The sequence below is a fragment of the Mauremys mutica genome, unplaced genomic scaffold, assembly GCF_020497125.1.
Source record: "Mauremys mutica isolate MM-2020 ecotype Southern unplaced genomic scaffold, ASM2049712v1 000138F_np12_subseq_1:81887_obj, whole genome shotgun sequence".
Lineage (NCBI taxonomy): Eukaryota > Metazoa > Chordata > Testudines > Geoemydidae > Mauremys > Mauremys mutica.
The window spans coordinates 49,213-66,238 of record NW_025422863.1 but is presented as its reverse complement, the minus strand read 5'-3'; positions in this window follow the sequence as shown (position 1 = coordinate 66,238).

Here is a 17,026-nt window from a genome sequence, read left to right as displayed (position 1 = left end):
CCTAGGTGAGCACAGCACTTATAACCAGGGAGGGCCGGGCTACCGGACGCCAATGGGGCTTTGAATCTCTCAGAGGGAGGGGGAGGGAACAAATAAGGAAGATCAGAGACGTTTTCGTCCTTGTCTGCCCTGGCCAAGGCGCTGGGCCCAGACACCCGGGGCTCCTGGGAGATTTTTTGGCTGGCGCAGAGTTCACATCTAAGTTTCTCTTGTCCTACGCAGCACAAAGTCATTGCTCGCCTGGTCCTAGTCACAAAGGACGCGACTGGATTCTTGCCTGGCTCATTCACTCACCATGTGGCTGTCGGATGGGGGAACCCAGCCTCCCCCTGCTTCACCCAGTAGCAAATGCACCACGGCCAAGTTTAACATTGACGCCTCCTGACAGCTCGTGTGGGCAGCTTAATCTGCCCTTTCGGCCAGCACCTGGGCAGGGAAGTCAGCCGGAGTGTGAAGACTCCCTCCCCTCTTCATCCCTACACACCGTGGGTGCAGAGTGGGGCAGTAAGCAAAGGGCTGCCCACTCACTCACTACTTCCTCAGGCCACGGGGGCGGGGAATGGCTCACCCCCCACTCACCCCCCAGCTGGTGCAGGCCTGCAGCAAATTCCTACCCCTCCACCGAGGCGGGGGCAAGCAAGGGAGACAGTGCGACTCAGAGGGGTGTCTCTGGAGCACAATGGCTCCTGGGACGGTGTAACTTATACGCCTCCCGTTGCGAAGGGCTGGCTCTAAGGGCATCTTCTCTCCCCAGATGCAACCGGATACTGGTCAAAAGGTTTACGCTGCCTGGAACTGGTGAAACTGAGTAAATCCCTCAAGACGGGGCCTCCTGGGATTTCTGAGCAGGAAAACCACATTACTTTGATTGCCAGCTCTTAAACTCTGCCTTTCATTCACTAGATCCCACCAGCATTGTCTGAGCCTTCTCCAGAAAGGTTCACCATTCAAAGAACCCTTCACAAACCAGCCCTCCCACACTCAGACTGCGCCTTCCATTTAAATTCACCAGAAGATGATAGAACGTTACGTTGGCTTACACGTGCCAGAGAAAATCCTCTGGGTTAGTGACGTTGGCTTCCCTGTGGGTCTCCAGTGTTGCAGCCCCAAGGCATCCTTGCCACTCAGACACATGGCACTACTGATGGTGATTTACGGTCTGGCGTTAATTTGCCATCATGGCACCTTTGCAGTAAAACCTGCAGTTATGTTAACAGGCGAGTCACAATTTGCTCAGAATCAAGTGGCTTAGGGGACAAGGCACTTCACCCTCACTGCTGGAATTCCAAAGCAAGCTGCCATCCCCAGGAAAGGGGGCAAGGGGCCCTCAGGTCATTTAGCGACAGATAGCAGCACGCGTCTATCACCGGGCCTACCCCAGCACTATGCAGTGGGATCTAGTGTTTGACAAGTATTTACCATCTTCCGCTTCTGCAGAGAGACCCCCACTTGCGGGTCCATCCAAGCTACAGTTTCAACCATAGGCACTGGAGATGGAAGGGCCAAACAGCCACCCCCACCCCCATTTTTAAACAGGGGGGCCAGACCCCCCTTTTGAGAACCTTAATTCAGAAGGGGCTCAATGTGGGGGAAGGTAGGTCTTACAGAGACGAAGATGATACAGGGAGAAGAAAATATACTGAGGAGAATGGCAGGCAAAGGGAGGGAGACAGAGTGCACGTGGAAGGAGTTTGTGGGGAGATGAATTTGGGACTCTCAGTGATAGATCAGCTGGAGCGCACATGTGGACATGTGGTAAGAATGGGAGAAGATGACCAGCAAAGAAAGCATGGGAGGAAAAGGACAGCAAGAAAGGAGATGGAAGACCAAGGACATAATGGAAAGACCATCAAGAGAAGTTTGAAGGGGAAAGACCTATGAGCCTGTGCTGTGGGCTGGAAGGAGTGGGGAAGAAACGTAGGCACCTCCAACCCCACGTAAATGGGAAAAGGAATTGAGAAGTGAAGTTGAAATTAAATGTTCCATTTTGAATAGTTTTTAAACCTTTCACTGAAAAATATAGTCAAAACCGGCACGTTCCTGTGAAACATTTGTTTTCAATGGCACCACAGTTTGTGCGGAAAAGCTGTTACACTGAAAAATACAGTCAAAACCGGCACGTTCCTGTAAAACATTCGTTTTCAATGGCACCGCAGTTTGCGAGGAAAAGCCGTTACACTGAAAAATTTCAACCAGCTCTACTGAGAATCAGTTGGTGGAGGAAGCAAACCCAGCACAGGGAAAGCTTTCTAATCTCCAGCAGTTTCTTCATTAGCTCAATGGGATGAAGGGCTGCCCATATGGCTTCCCAGAGCCTGGCACTTTCCATCGGGCTTGGAGAGGAAATTTCTGGATTATGCCACATTATTTCACTTCCCCGTGAGCTCCCACAGTGCATCAGGGCAGTCTGACTGCAGTGCATCATGGGAAATGGGTCCAGCCCATAGTGGAGAATGTCTGCATGAGGTACCTAAACTACAGTTCCCATTAGGCACCGCGGCAGCTCAGGGATGCAGAGATTAGGGCTGAGTTTATTCTATTCTATATACATTTTTATACCACACTCATCACCACAGTATCTGAAAACAAAAATGTTTTGTTTATTTTCCCAAAGGCAAACTGAAATTTTTCTGCAAAATCTGAGAATTCTGATCTTGCATAAACCACATTTTCCATCAAAAAAATAAATTCAACAGTAAATTTCCAGCTAACTCTGTAACACAGGAGCAGTCAGACTGGCTCAGACTCCTGATCCAGCTAGTCCAGGTTCTGTCTCCGGCAGTGGCCATCACAAGCTGCTTCAGAGGAAGGTGTAAAAATCCTGCCATGATGGAATAAGCTGCCTCAAGAGAAAATTCCTTCCTGACCTCCATTAGCTAGAGGTTAGTTTAGGCCCTGAAGCATGTGAGTTTATATAATACTACCTAGCTCTTATAAAGTGTTTGCTATCAGTAGATCTCAAAGTACTTCCCAATCAATAATGCATTTATCCTCACAACACCCTTCAGAGGCAGGGCATTATTCCCATTTTACTAATAGGAAGCAGAGGCACAGAGAGACTAAGTGACATGCCCAGGGTCACTCAAGAAGTCTGTGGTTCATCTGGAAATTGAATTCAAGTTTTCCAAGTCCTAGGCACGTGCCCTAGCTACTGGACCAGCCTTCTAGAACTTCTGAATTATTTTTTAATTCTTATTATTATAACTCTTGATGATTCTCTTATCAATATAAACACCCAGTCTGTTCTGGAGGATTTTCTTTCTCTTGCTAAAACATTTTATTTACCAGAGAGACATTTTAAAAAGCAGGTTCCTTCTGCAGCTGACATGATGTGAGGAGCTACATGTTTTGAGGGATGGTGTCTCTTGTCTCTAAAAGCTCTTCATGAAAGGAACCCCCCTAGTCATCCTTGTCTATTCCTTGGGTAGACACTGGATCTTAAAGGCTGGTTTCAGCAATGCCACAAGAGGGATGTTTTTTGTTTGTTTGTTTTTTCCAATGAAAAGCTGTTAATACCCCCTGCTAGCTGCAGAACAGAACAGCCACAAGCACAGAGCTGGCAGTTTTGCTATACAAGTGATTCTTTTTTAAATTTAATTTCCATGCAAAATTGCCCCTATTATGGCTGTGTAAAGTTTTGAGGCAATATATTTATTCCTTGTTATACCGATCAATTGTTGCTGAAGGGAAAAGACCAAATGCAGTTAGAAGATTCATCCACTCCCTCCAAAGGGAAACTAGTATTGACGCTCACATGGAAGATAATTAAGTACAGATTGATTCTTTAAACTCTTCTCTATAGAATGCATGTAATGAAATTTCTTTGGTGATGTCTTTCAGCAGCTAGCGTTTTGCTTTATGAACTTGGGGCTGGGCTGTGGCTTCTCAGCCACAGCCTGAACTGTTGGCCGTGCAGAGGGACTATGCAGCAGCTGGTGCCCTGGGTTTGGGGTGCATATACTGGCGTGGGTCCAGCAATGTCCTCTAAAGAAGAGCAACCGGCCATTATGGCACCTATGGCCCCAGCTGGGCAGATGCTACTGACAGTACATCGTGCAGCCACGAGGTGTCTCTGTGGGAGGCTGCAGCACATCATTCTAAATGAAACCCGCTTCCTGACTGTGTGCAACTGGAGGGCATGTGCACGGGATCAAACCTGCCACATTCGGGGTGTTTGGAGCCCTAATTTCCAGACCCTCTCCGTTGGTTAGATCCCACTTACCCTCCTCCAGCAGAACACACACCCAGGCCCAGCTCAGTTGTTTACCGACACGCTGCATAGGGAAAGGGAACCTGTAAGGTGACCGTCTGTTTTATACAGCCTCTATTGCTATAGTATCCAAACACCTCACCATTGCAATGTATATCCCCTCACAACAGCCTGGGAGGTGGGTGATCCCCATTGTACAGATGGAGAAACCGAGGCACCGAGCAGATAAGTGACTTGCCAGCGGTCACACAGGAAATCTGTGGCAGAGCAGGGAGTTGAACCCCACTTTCTAGTGCCATGGTAACACCCTAACCACTGGACCCTTCTGCCTCCCTCTAATCTGAATATAAAACCCAAACATGACCCTGACGTGGCAGAGCAGCGAGACGTGTGAGTCACTGCTCCAATCCCAGGCCATCAGAAAGATGTTGCACATGGTGCCCACAACACTAATACATCCTGGGGGAGGTGTGGCAGGCTGGCTGCTGGAATGCATGCATGGGGCATGAGGAATTCCCTACAACCTTCTGGTGAGACTCCAGCTTGTTCCACGAGAGAGAGGACAGCAAGAAAGCTGCCTTTTGTATCGCCTCAGCTGGCCACTGTCCCTTGTTAAATTGCTGCCGTGGAGAGCTTGTGCATAGCCAGACAACTCGCTGGCTAGGACAGTGATCTTAGCTCTTTGCTTCATCCATCCTGGTTATTAGTGTGCTATGAAAACTAGCTTAGGGGAATGTCCCTACAACATCTGTTCGGTGAGAGTGAATAGTTCCTCCCCCGAATGTCTCCTAGATTCAGACCCTCAGCCTGTGTAGACTGGGCTGACTGACTCCAGCTGGCCCAGCATCCTAGCTAGGCAGTCTCCAGAGCTCCTGATGGGGTGGCCAGGGTCCCTGCCAGCCTGGGGAGGACAGCGTGAGGCTGGTCCTACAGGGGCATAGGGCTGACGTAGTGCACTTTGCCGCTGGCCTAGCAGGGGGACGAGGCAGTGGCTGGGGAAAGGAGGCATGACAGGACGCCGACCTCCACCTGCACTTTCAGCTCCCTGTGGCCGTTGAAGCCCAATTGAAACTAGAGCAGCCCTTGGGCTACTCTAACATAGCACAGGGTGACTGGCCCCACCCCTCCTCCCCCAGACAGGATGAAGGAGGACAGTTATGACCGTCTTTGATACCAGCTAAGAGACTGTCAGACAAGGGGGTTCTTCCTCCTAAAAACGCTCTCCAGCTAAAGGGAAAGGAAGCCAGGGACACTGTTCAAATGAAAGCCTGACTACACACCTCACATTTCAAAGGCTTGGCCTGTTTTTGCTGAAGATACAGAAAAGAAGGAAAAAGTTCAAAGGCTGCTGAATGGCATTTGTGTCAAGCACTGAGCAGGTGGAGGGCTCTGGATACCAACAGCCCGGCCCTGGCTTGACACGGTTTAACGCTGGACAGTGACTGGGTGATGTTAACGCCTTTGGCCCATGTTCCATCTAAATTAACAGGACAGGTCTCGGCCCAACTTGTGGAGAGTTTGCCACGTCACCACGTGCCCCGGGCAGGCCTCTGGGGTGGATAATGGAGGCGCCGGAGGTGGAAGCTCCTGCAGAAGCTGCTGAGAGGCTCGAGGAGACAGCCCAGGAGAAAGGACTGAAGCGGCGTCTTGGGGAGGGAGGCTGGGAGACTGCACCACAGCAGAGACCTGGGAGCAAGGGCGATGGCGAGGAAGGCTTTGTTCTGGTTGCCAGCCTGAGTGGAACTGCTGGAGGGAAACGGGAGGGACCAGAGAGTAGCACAGCACCAGAGCCACTTGGAGGGCTGCGGGATCCCAGATCCAAGAGGGAAGAGCCACTCGAATTGGTGCGTAAGACTCAGTACGTTAGACCCAGAAGGGGAATCTTATTTTAAATGCTTTGCACTGTGGAAAGGTGCAGGGAGAGCCAGGGAGCTGAGGGTGGGAGGGCCACGTCTGGAGATGGCATCCCAGTGACACCAACACAGACCTCTTCTGAAAACCCCACTCTCAGAGCCACCTGCTTCTCTACACGCCGTCTGATGCGTTCGGTTGTGTACATCTTCTTTAAAGGAGCTGGTGTTTCCCAGTCACGGCCTGTACTGAATGTACCAGTGAACTGACATCACAGCTCTCCGGACTCATGCTCTCTGCTGTACATTAAACCCTATTTCTACATCCCAGCCAGAAGATCCCTCCATTTCCACCCTGTCAACAACAGCACCAAATAATCCCACCTGTCAGCTGGGCTCAACAAGCAACACGCCCATCAGAGCGCAGCCCTGCCCTTCCCGCTCGCGTGGCATTATCTTGGTCTCACCTCTCAAGCACCGAGGGGGATACGCCCCGTGCACGTGTGGAGGGGAAGGAAGGTGGGTGGGAAGAACACAGCAATGCCAGCCCATGTGCTGACCACCCCGCTGAACAGCGTGTAACAACGGGGCTGCTCGTCTGTCTGAAGGCCGAGGCTCTCAGGACAGGCTGTTCCCATGGAGGTGGCCGTAGGCACTGAGACGAGAGCACTAAGCAGCTGCCATGAGGTTAGTGCCATCCAGAGATACCAGGGGACTGGGGTGCCCAGAGAACTGTCTGTGGGGACTGGGACTTGGTTCACCTAAGGCGATGCTTCCTAAATCACTCCACACCCCCTCCCCAAGGAGCAGGTGCTGGTCCGAGCCACATCCGGCCTGGCCTGTGGGGCCAGCCAACCCAAGGCTCAGCATGCTGACAACGCCCCTTTATAACTGAGCAAGCAAATCACAAGCCCTAGGTCCATGGGAATTAGATGCTATTTAGCTGTCACTTTTCACACCCTTTATGTACATCTGCTGCCTTGTGGGGACAGTCCTCTGAAGGATGCACAGCTGGTCTCTGTCAGAGATGGGATACCAGGCGTGGTGGACATCAGGTCTGATCTAGTCTGGCAAACCCTCTGCTCTCATGTCCTGTCCAGAGGCTGAACTGGAGGCCTAGGAGGAGATTTTAAAGGCACAAATGGGAGTCAGCTGGTGCCTTTGAAAATCTCCCCATAGCTGTAACAATCCATCTGTCTGCATCAGACCTGGGCTCACCTCCCAGACTGAGTTCCTCGTTCCTCAGGACAAAAGTGACCCCCTGCTGGATGTCTCCCAGGCTCTAAAGACAGCAGCACCTTTCAGCCTTCCCGTCAGAGGTCAATCGCTGGTGAGTGTGCAGGACCATCTGGGAGAACAGCTGAAAGGAGGTGAAAACAGAATGGGGCAAATCGTTGGTTCTGAAGCCGTCTCTGTTCTCTGTGCTTTCGCCTGTACTCATCTGGAACTGGAACCTCCAGAGCACTGCTCGGCCACAGACGTGTGGCATTGATGTACTGTTATTGGTTACACTCTTATTTTTACACATGCATCCAATGAAGTGGGTATTCAGTATTCACCCACGAAAGCTCATGCTCCAAAACGTCTGTTAGTCTATAAGGTGCCACAGGACTCTTTGCTATTTTTACACTGTCACTTCTGAGATTGGAACTAAGGCACTAGGCTGGGACTTGGAAGGTCTGGCTTCTATTGCAGCTCCAAAAAGAATGAGCTCCTAGGAAAGAGGAGCTGTTGTGTTAAACTTGTAGTGATCCTTCAAAATACCAGCGCTTTCTTAGTTACAGTGTGGGCTAAAGTAGTGGAAACAAAACATGGTTAACTGGGCACCAGGCAGGGTAAATAACTGGCTATGTAAGTTTGTTTCATGTATTATAAACAGTTGCTTCATCCAGACTTAGCTAAGGTCTGATCATTGGCAATGACCTCACTTGTTTGTTAAAGGGTTTAAAAAATAAACTCTGAAAAGGTTCATTAGCTGAGCATGCTGGAGCTGATCGCCTGGCTCAAAGCACTCCTCGGGTTAGCCTGTTTGTAAGTATCTTGATCAGATGCTTATAAATGTTTTGTCAATATTTGGATGTAGTAAATTCCTTCTTATTTAGGCCTTTTCAGCTTGTTTATAGCAACTGTATAAATATCATTGGGCCTTTGGATTTAATAAAGGAATTCACTGTTAAACTAGTGTCATGGCAATACACAAATACTACTAAGTCCAGCACTTGAATTAGTTCAAACTAAAAGCGACATCACACAATTCAGCTGCAGCTGAAGTCAATGGAAAGACTCCTGCTGATTGCAATGGGAGTTTGACTGGACTGGTTGAGGTGTCCATATGCTACAGCATTAAATAACGCACTGTATTGGGTCTTGTAGGAAAGCTAGTTTGGAAATGTAGCCACAGATTTGTAGCAATGTGGGGCTGGAAGGGACCTCGAGAGGTCACCAAGTCCAGCCCCCAGCCCTGAGGCAGGACCAATAACCCTAAACCATCCCTGACAGAGGTTCGTCTAACCGGTTCTTAAACACCTCCAGCGACAGGGATTCCACAGCCTCCCTTGGAAGCCTGTTCCAGAGCATAACTGCCCTGAGAGTCAGAGAGCTTTTCCTAATATCTCCCCTAAATCTGCCTTGCTGCAGATCAAACCCATTTCCTCTTGTCCTTCCTTCGGTGGCCATGGAGAACAACTGATCCCTGTCCTCTTTAGAACAGCCCTTCACATATCTGAAGACTGGAATCAGGTCCCCCCCTTTGCTCTTCTTTTCTCAGAACTAAAAAACTGGACTTGTTTTACCTTTCCTCACAGCTCAGGTTTCCTAAACCTTTGATCATTTGCTCTCCTCTGGCCTCTCTCCAGTTTGACCTTTCCTGGCGTGCGGTGCCCAGAACTGGACACAGTTCTCCAGCTGGGGCTTCACCAGTGCCGAGTAGAGCAGAACATTACCTCCCGTGTCCTACATATAACACCCCTCTTCGTACATCCCAAATTATTAGCCTTTTTCGCAGCCGAATCACATTGTTGACTCATTCATCCACTAGACCCCTCCGATCCTGTTCAGCAGTACGACTGCCTAGCCAGTTAGCCCCCATTTCGTAGCTGTGCGTTTGACTTTTTTTTCTTCCTAAGTGGAGTACTTTGCACTTGTCTTTATTGAATTTCATCTTGTTAATTTCAGACCAATTCTCCAATTTGTCAAGGCTGTTTTGATTTCTAATCCTGTCTCCAAAGTGCCTGCAACCCCTCCCAGCTGGGTGTCACCCAGAAATTTTACAAGTGTACTCGCCACTCCATCATTCAAGCCACTAATGAAAATGTGGATAGTATTGTTAGACCAGGCACAGTATCTAGCATTTCTTGGTATTTCACACTAACCCACTGATCCTGCAGACACGTGCACACATGAGTTTGGGGCAGGTCTCATGTATACAGTTACTCGTGTGAATAAGCATTTGCAGGACCAGGGCCTTAACAAATCTCACTCAGAGATCTATTCTGACTTCGTAGTAAAACTCCCAACCTTCCCATTCTGAGCAGAGAGACTGGGTGTGGCAGTGAACAGAGCACTGGACGAGAGGTCAGGAAACATTCTGCACTCTGATTTCTGCCCCAGACTCGCACTGTACCCTGGGGTAAGTCACTTCACCTGTCCGTGTCCCCTCTAAAAGAAGTATAATGAAATCTACCCCCATTGTTTCAGTGCTTTTCACACACAAAGACTCCAGGAGAGGTCAGGAATCCACAGTGCTAGGCACTGCACTGATGCACTGTAAAAACGGTCTCTGCCCCCAAAGAGTTTACAATCCAAACAGCCAAGAGAAAGGGTGGGAGTGGAAACAGAGGCTCAGAGAGAGAGGAAGTGACTTATCCAAGGTCGCCCAGCAAGTCAGTGGCAGAGTTGGGAATAAAATCCAGTTCTCCTGAGTGCCCAATTCACTGTTCAGTGACCTCTGATCTAGTCTAATCCCCCTCATTAAAAAGGGATCCACAGATGGAATTCAATACAAATTGCTAATTTCCATGTAAGATATCCTTCGGGAGGGAGCAGATGGCGCTGAGGGTTATTAATGGGCTGAGAAGCTCCTTCTCACCGAGCTGCTAAAAGTGAACATTGGGATGAAATGAGTAATAGGTGAACCCAGGTGCTCCTGTGAAATCAAAACCCACATCTCAATAAAATAAATGTTCCCTTTTTAATGCCACCACTGTGGCTGGAGACAAACTGACTGTCACTGTAGTATACATTTAAAATGCCCGGGAGAGGAGTGTAGGAGATGTGCAGTCATATCAAAAAGATAAAAGGGGCAGGCAGGAGTGAAATCTGGGTATCCTACAGCCCCATAGAGGGGAAACAGCAACACAGCAGCAAACAGTTGAGGGACCCTGCGTCCCGCTGTCCCCACACACAGAGGCTGTGACTTCGCTGCAGAAAAGCTGTGGGTGTTTTACATCAAGGCAGGCGGGGGGACAGGGCTGATCTGCATGTAGTTACATCAGTGACCCGTGCCTGGGCTCCAGGAGGATTCATGGGTATGTCTGCAGAGCCACGCGAGAGCAATCGCACCGACCCCTGGGGACTCAGGCAGTTAGCCTGGGCTGCAGCAGGGGCTGCCACAGCCACCCTGCTATTTCTAGCAGGCTATCTCAAGCAGTCCCCAGGCCAGGACTCGCACCGCCCAGCTGCTACGCAGACACACCCCCAGATCAATACCTGGAGGGAGAGAGCTCCAGGCCAGGAAGCAAAGACAGAGCCCGAGTGTTTGCTCTTGCAGGGCACAGCGCTGCTGCTGTGGGAGACAGGGAACAAAATCTCCCATGGAGCCACCCCTCCTACTTCAGGGCTGGAATGTCTCCACCGCAGTCGCTCCGGCTCCAGCTCCCGGGGCTGAGGGATGGAGTGAGAGCAGGAGGAAGCAGCTCTAAGCGGACAGGGCTAGTGGTAGGCAAGAGGGGTGGCTCCTGGCAAAGGAAAGTGGGGACATCTCCTGACCCAGTTCCTTCTCCCAGTGGCCATGGACTTTCCTTCCTCCCCAGCATAGAGCACGCAGGTGGCCCCACCAAACTGCTGAGTCTTAGTCACTCCTCCGGTGCCAGGGGATGCTGTGAAGGCCAAGACTATAACAGGGTTCCAAAAAGAGCTAGCTAAATTCATGGAGGACAGGTCCAGCAATGGCTATTAGCTAGGATGGGCAGGGATGGTGTCCCTAGCCCCTGTTTGCCAGAAGCTGGGAATGGGCGACAGGGGATGGATCACTTGGTGATTCCCTGTTCTGCTCATTCCCCCGGGGCACCTGGCATTGGCCACTGTCGGCAGACAGGATCCTGGGCTAGATGGACCCTTTCTGGTCTGATCCAGGATGGCCGTTCTAAGGCTGTCTACACTCCAATGAGAGGTGTGATGGCAGCAGGTGTAGATACGCCCCAGCTGACTGTGATCTAGCTCACTTGTGTAGGCGGGTGGGCCTAGCCTGTGCAGCTGCCGGTGCTGCCGCAGCTTCACCGCCATTGTTACTGGAGCTACACGTCTACCCCTGCTGCCATCACCCCTCTGGCTGCAGTGCAGACGGACCCTGGGTGCAAAGGGTGAGAACTGTCCCTTCCTAGCACTCTGCTGAACGAATACAGGCTTTTTAAGGAATACGTCTGCCAAACACTTACATTCAGTGACTTCTAAATTGAAGTTGGTAACCTAATCCTCTACACTGTCCAGATCCTTCATTAAAACAAACCCGTCTGAAGTAGTCACCCTGGGGACCCCCGTGAAGGCTTGGTAATGTGAAAAAGATTAAAAACAAACAAAAAAAACCCTATTGACACTGGCAAATGTGTCTTAATTAAAACTTTTCTAAGAGTACAAGTGCATCCACTAGCTCCTTTCACTCTCCAGATGCATGCGAAAGTTAATGAAATGTATTATTCTTGCAGTCCCTATTGTTCCATTAATGCAGTTGGAACATCTAACATTATAAATAAAAAATGAGTTAATTGTATATACGGGGCCAAACTCTGTCTCATTTACACCAGTGTAAATGTGGAGTAACTCCACTGATGTCAACAGGCATCATTTTAGATTTACTTTGGCAGCTGAGAATCAGAGCTGGGCTGATTTCTTCAAAGCCAAATCCTACCTGCATGCGAAACGGCAAGAAAAATCAGTCTTATGCACTGCACGCTTTGCTTCTTCAACAGAAAAACAAGATGAAGATACGTGCATCGTTAGATCAGTCCTGCATAGATAATAAGGAGAATGGTTGTTTTTTTAAATTATCAGATGCTACTGCGAATCCTCGCATCTAACAATCCATATCAGTAGAGACAATCGCATAGGGCTTGTGATAAATATCAGTTGTTCAAAGGGAAGTAAACAAGATGATTCTGTGGTGCTAGTATGTCACCTCTATTTAATCTAGCCCAATGCAGAAGACTGTAAGTTAGATTTAGAGTAGGTCAGGGAGAACAGTTTGTTTATACCAGATACAATGTTTGTCTACGGATAATAGGTTCACCTTCTTTTTCAGTTAATATTCAGCCCTGAAAGAGCTGTCTCTCATAGAGATGGATGGAAATCTTTGAAAAACTATTTACTCCACTGAAAAATGCCCATTTGTGGAAAGCAAAACTGCTCATAAAAAAAGGTCAGTTCTGACAAATCTCCTGACTTGAAATATTTCTGGAGGAAAAAACGTTTTGAAATTGACAGCACATCCTCTTTTGACATTTTCAAAATAAAAAGCTTTGTTTTTCAAGTCAAAGTGACTTTTCCTTTTGAAATTTTAGCTAAGGTAGACACACACACAAAAAAAACAGTTGTAAAAAAAAGAAAGAAAGAAAGAAAGAAAGAAGGTCAAAATTGAAACAAAACATTTTGATTGACCCAAACCGAAAACTTTTCTGAAGCAACAACAACACGGTTCAGTTTCTTGTCCTGATTTGGAACAGGAAAAATATTTGAACTCTTGAAAATTCTCACAAGGCAGGAAGAGAATTTCCCACCCAGCCTGGGTCTCATAGAAAGGATCCCTGCACCTAAAGAAATATTACAGAATGTGATATTATGGAGCAGAAAACACTCCTTGGGGCACCCTGTGTGCTTCATAGAAATCATAGAACCATAGAAATGTCAGGCTGGAAGGGACCTTGAGAGGTCATCTAGTGCATCCCTCTGCGATGAGACCAGACCAAGTGAACCTAGACAATCCCTGACAAGTGTTTGTCCAACCTGTTCTTCAAAACCTCCAGTGATGGGGACCATTTGCACTGGTTTCAGCAGTTAATATTTCCAGATAAGATGGGCCAGATCAATGTTAATGGTGCCAGAGGGGTTGAAATAAGAAGAGAACTTGACTCACTATTTGAAATTGGTCTTACCTGACATTAGGGTGACCAGATGTCCCAATTTTATAGGGACAGTCTCAATATTTGGGGCTTTTTCTTATATAGGCTCCTATTACCCCCCATCCCCATCCCAATTTTTCACACTTGCTGTCTAGTCACCCTACCTGACACATACGCTCAGATCAGGGATGATACTGTTGCACTTTGCATTTCCAAATGAGAATGCCACGTGGAAACAGTTGGAGTATTTCCTTAGAATACTATTGGCCAAATTCCACCCTCGGGTACATGCTTGTTACTTCCAGTGGAACCAGTATGAGTTGCAAAATGCTTCCGAGAGCAAAATATGGGTCCAGTTGTGATCAAATACATTAATTATTATTATTGTTATGCTGTGCGTCGGTCAGTCACACTGCCTCATTGAGTCTGTTGACCATAGTGGCTGTCATCCATTCAGGCTAAATGAAGGAACAATTAAATGTCTCTATGGTTAGTACTAGGGGATACAATGGGAAACCACTGCCCAAGGACCAGACCATATACAAACCTGGAGAGTGGCAGGGCCATGAACTCCAAGGAATTTGCTGGGGTTCTGATAACAAGCACAGGGGCAGGAGATAGATTGTACTGCAGCTGTGTGAGAGAGAAGCAGGACTGCAGAAAGCCAAAGAGACAGTCAGAACAAGCACTGGCAGCGCGGCCCTGAGAAAAAGCCTGGGGAGAGAGTTTTGGGCAGAGTGCTAGCTGGAAGAGGCTTGGAACTGTGAGCAAAAAAAACCCAGCTCCTGTTGTTTGATATAATCCTGGTAATTTACAAACAATGAACAAAGTCCTTTTTCTCTGAACAGAGTAGGCATCAAGGAAATACATGAGTCCTCATCAACTTTGCCTACTAACACACACACACACACAAAAACCCCTAACACCTTGAATATGCCTAATACTTAGGCCTAAACACTATTATAATGATCACTGTAACTCTTCTACCAGGTATTGTCAGCAGCAAAAACAGCCAGGTCCAACTTTCTAGGAGCTTCTTCTCAAAAACCTTAACACTAGGTCACACCCCCATCCAGAAACCTGCGATGCTGCATAGTCCTGCATGCCCTTGAGGGGCAAAACTTCTCCACGCACAAGCACTGAGTCCAGGGGCTTAAAACAAATAATGTTATTGGGAGGAAAGGAAAAGGGAGGGGATTAAATTTGGGAAAACCAGAGGCAATTAATAAATTAACACTATTAGGCAAGACTCTGCCCTGCCCCAGGCTGTCTTAACACTAGCCCCAACCTCAGTTGTCTTCTGGTGCATTACAGCCACGTCCCTCCCCCCTGTTCCCCGCTCACAGTTTGTACTCTTGGGTTGGTGGAGTCCAAGGACGCTGGAAGGTCAGGGCTGCTCTGGAGGCTCTCCCCAGCCGGTGATTGCAGCTTTCATCACCAGATACGTAGACTGTTGCTCTCTGTACCCCACAGCTCACCTGGAAGCTGCCTCAGACCTGCTGTTTGCTAGAATCTCAGCTCAGCGAAGAGCACGCAGCAACATCTAAGACTCTGACTATAACCCCCCTACCACAAGACAGGTGCCAAAGCCACCCAACATGCCCTTTTCTCTTTCTTCTCTTAGTCTTAGCCAGACTCCCTTACCCACCTCTTCCTGACGTTCGTCTCGGTCAGGGTGACCCCGGCACATGTGGTGTGTGGCTCTTGTCCCTTCACTTCCCACTGGGGTCAGTAACGGTTTATAAACCCAAAACTCAAAACTTCCCTGGATTTTAACCAGAATGCCCCAAACTGTTCCATAACTGAGATGCAAATGAGGCCTGGCCCACTCAGTCCCCTCCCCTTGCTCTCCGGCAGAAGGAAGCAGAGAGTTCCCCTTTGGAGTCCTGGACCCTCTGCAATTCTCAAGCAGCTTTGGGCCAATCTTCTTCCTGTTCGCCAGCAGTGTCAACAGAGCTCCCTGTTCTCCAGGGCTTCAGGCCCATGGCCCACACGACAGCAGCGCCTGGAGCACTGTACCTACACCGCATACAAGACAGTGCCTGCCAGGAAGAGTTCGCCGTCTAAACAGCCAAGACGGACAGAGAGTGGGAGACACAAAGCATTGCCTCCCTTTCACAGGTGAGGAACTGACACACAGAGAAATGAAGTGACTTGTCCAAGGGACACAGGGAGTCGATGGCAGATCCAGGAACGGAAGGAACCCAGGAGTTCTGGGCCCAAAGCCAAAGTCCCAACCACAGACCTGTCCTTCTTGTGTCACTTAAGCAAAAGCTGCCCAACAAAAGAGAAAGAACACGTGGGGCAGTTTGGGGGTGAGATTAACACGTCATCTGCTAAATTAATGCTAGCACTGGTTGCTTTGGCTGTTGCTTCCTGGGGAAAAGCACTGGAGAGACTTATTCAGCGCAGTAATAAGCAGGTCACTTGGATGAGATTATCAGCATCATCAACTGTAAATTAGCAATCTTTATGGTAAAGAGAGGAAAAGCGATGTGTCGGGGGCATAAATCAACCCTTTGTAAGCACACCGACTCTGCTTCTTTATATAAGAGATTCCTTATAAGGAATGATGGAGACCTCACTCCACAGTGTAAGGGTAGAGAGGGGTTCCGGTGCCATACCAGACCAAGAACGCAGACCAAGAAGTTGGTTCGTTTCACCAGCCCTTGGGTATGGCCAGCAGGACGGCAGGGTCTAAACCAGCCCAACCTGCCAGTAGAGTGAAACAGTACAAACGCTCTGCTCCGCTCAAAGTTTGCTCTTGATTCTACATGGAAGGCGAATGGAGGCCATGGTGACGGGCGTCCGTGTAAAATTCTGAGGAGAGGGACTCAAAGCCTGGAGCATGGCAGGTTTACAGCATCACAAGGCATCCTCCCTCTCTAAACAGGAACCTCCTCGTTCAAGCCAGCTGTCTGCCGTAAACTGCCCTCTGGCTCCCTCAAGTGGGCCATTACTAGAGACAGTTTATTTCTAGCTCTAGTACAAAGAGAAATCAAAAGGAAAAAGGTCTGGTTGCTTCAAACTCCCTGCTCCTCCTCTGGACCCAAACCAGACCTGTTTTGGCTTCATTGCTCTGTGGGGATGTTCTCCCCCATCAAAAGGCTGAGCTATAAACGGTGCCCTAGAATCTAAGAAAGAGACTCAGGCTCTCCACTGAGAATGCCTGGCCCCGGCTCCCTGAGCACCAGTCCTGTGCACAGGCCACTAGGCTGCACTCCCTCACCTGGCAACTGGTTTCCAGCAGCCAGTTTAAAATGAAGGTACACTCAGAAGTAGCGTTGCCAGTTCCAAGCACTCAGAAATGAGGCCTCAGCCCCAAAATATCATGAGATGAGCTTAAAAATCATTTCGTTTTTTAAAAAATCATTTTGTGGGGCTTTTCATGTTTTTTCCACAACTACGAGGACTAGAAACTTTAGATATATATAAATGGAAACTGGGACTCTCGTGTCATCCTCGGACTCCAGCAGCTGGAGCTTTAAGGAAAACTCCTAGTATCATGAGATTTGTGATAAAATCACAAGAGTTAGCAACACTCCATAGCCCCCCCAATCCTACAGCTTACCCTGCGTCAGCAGGCCTTGGCATAGACTGACTCTCAGGACGGGAGCTATATTACCCACTGACTT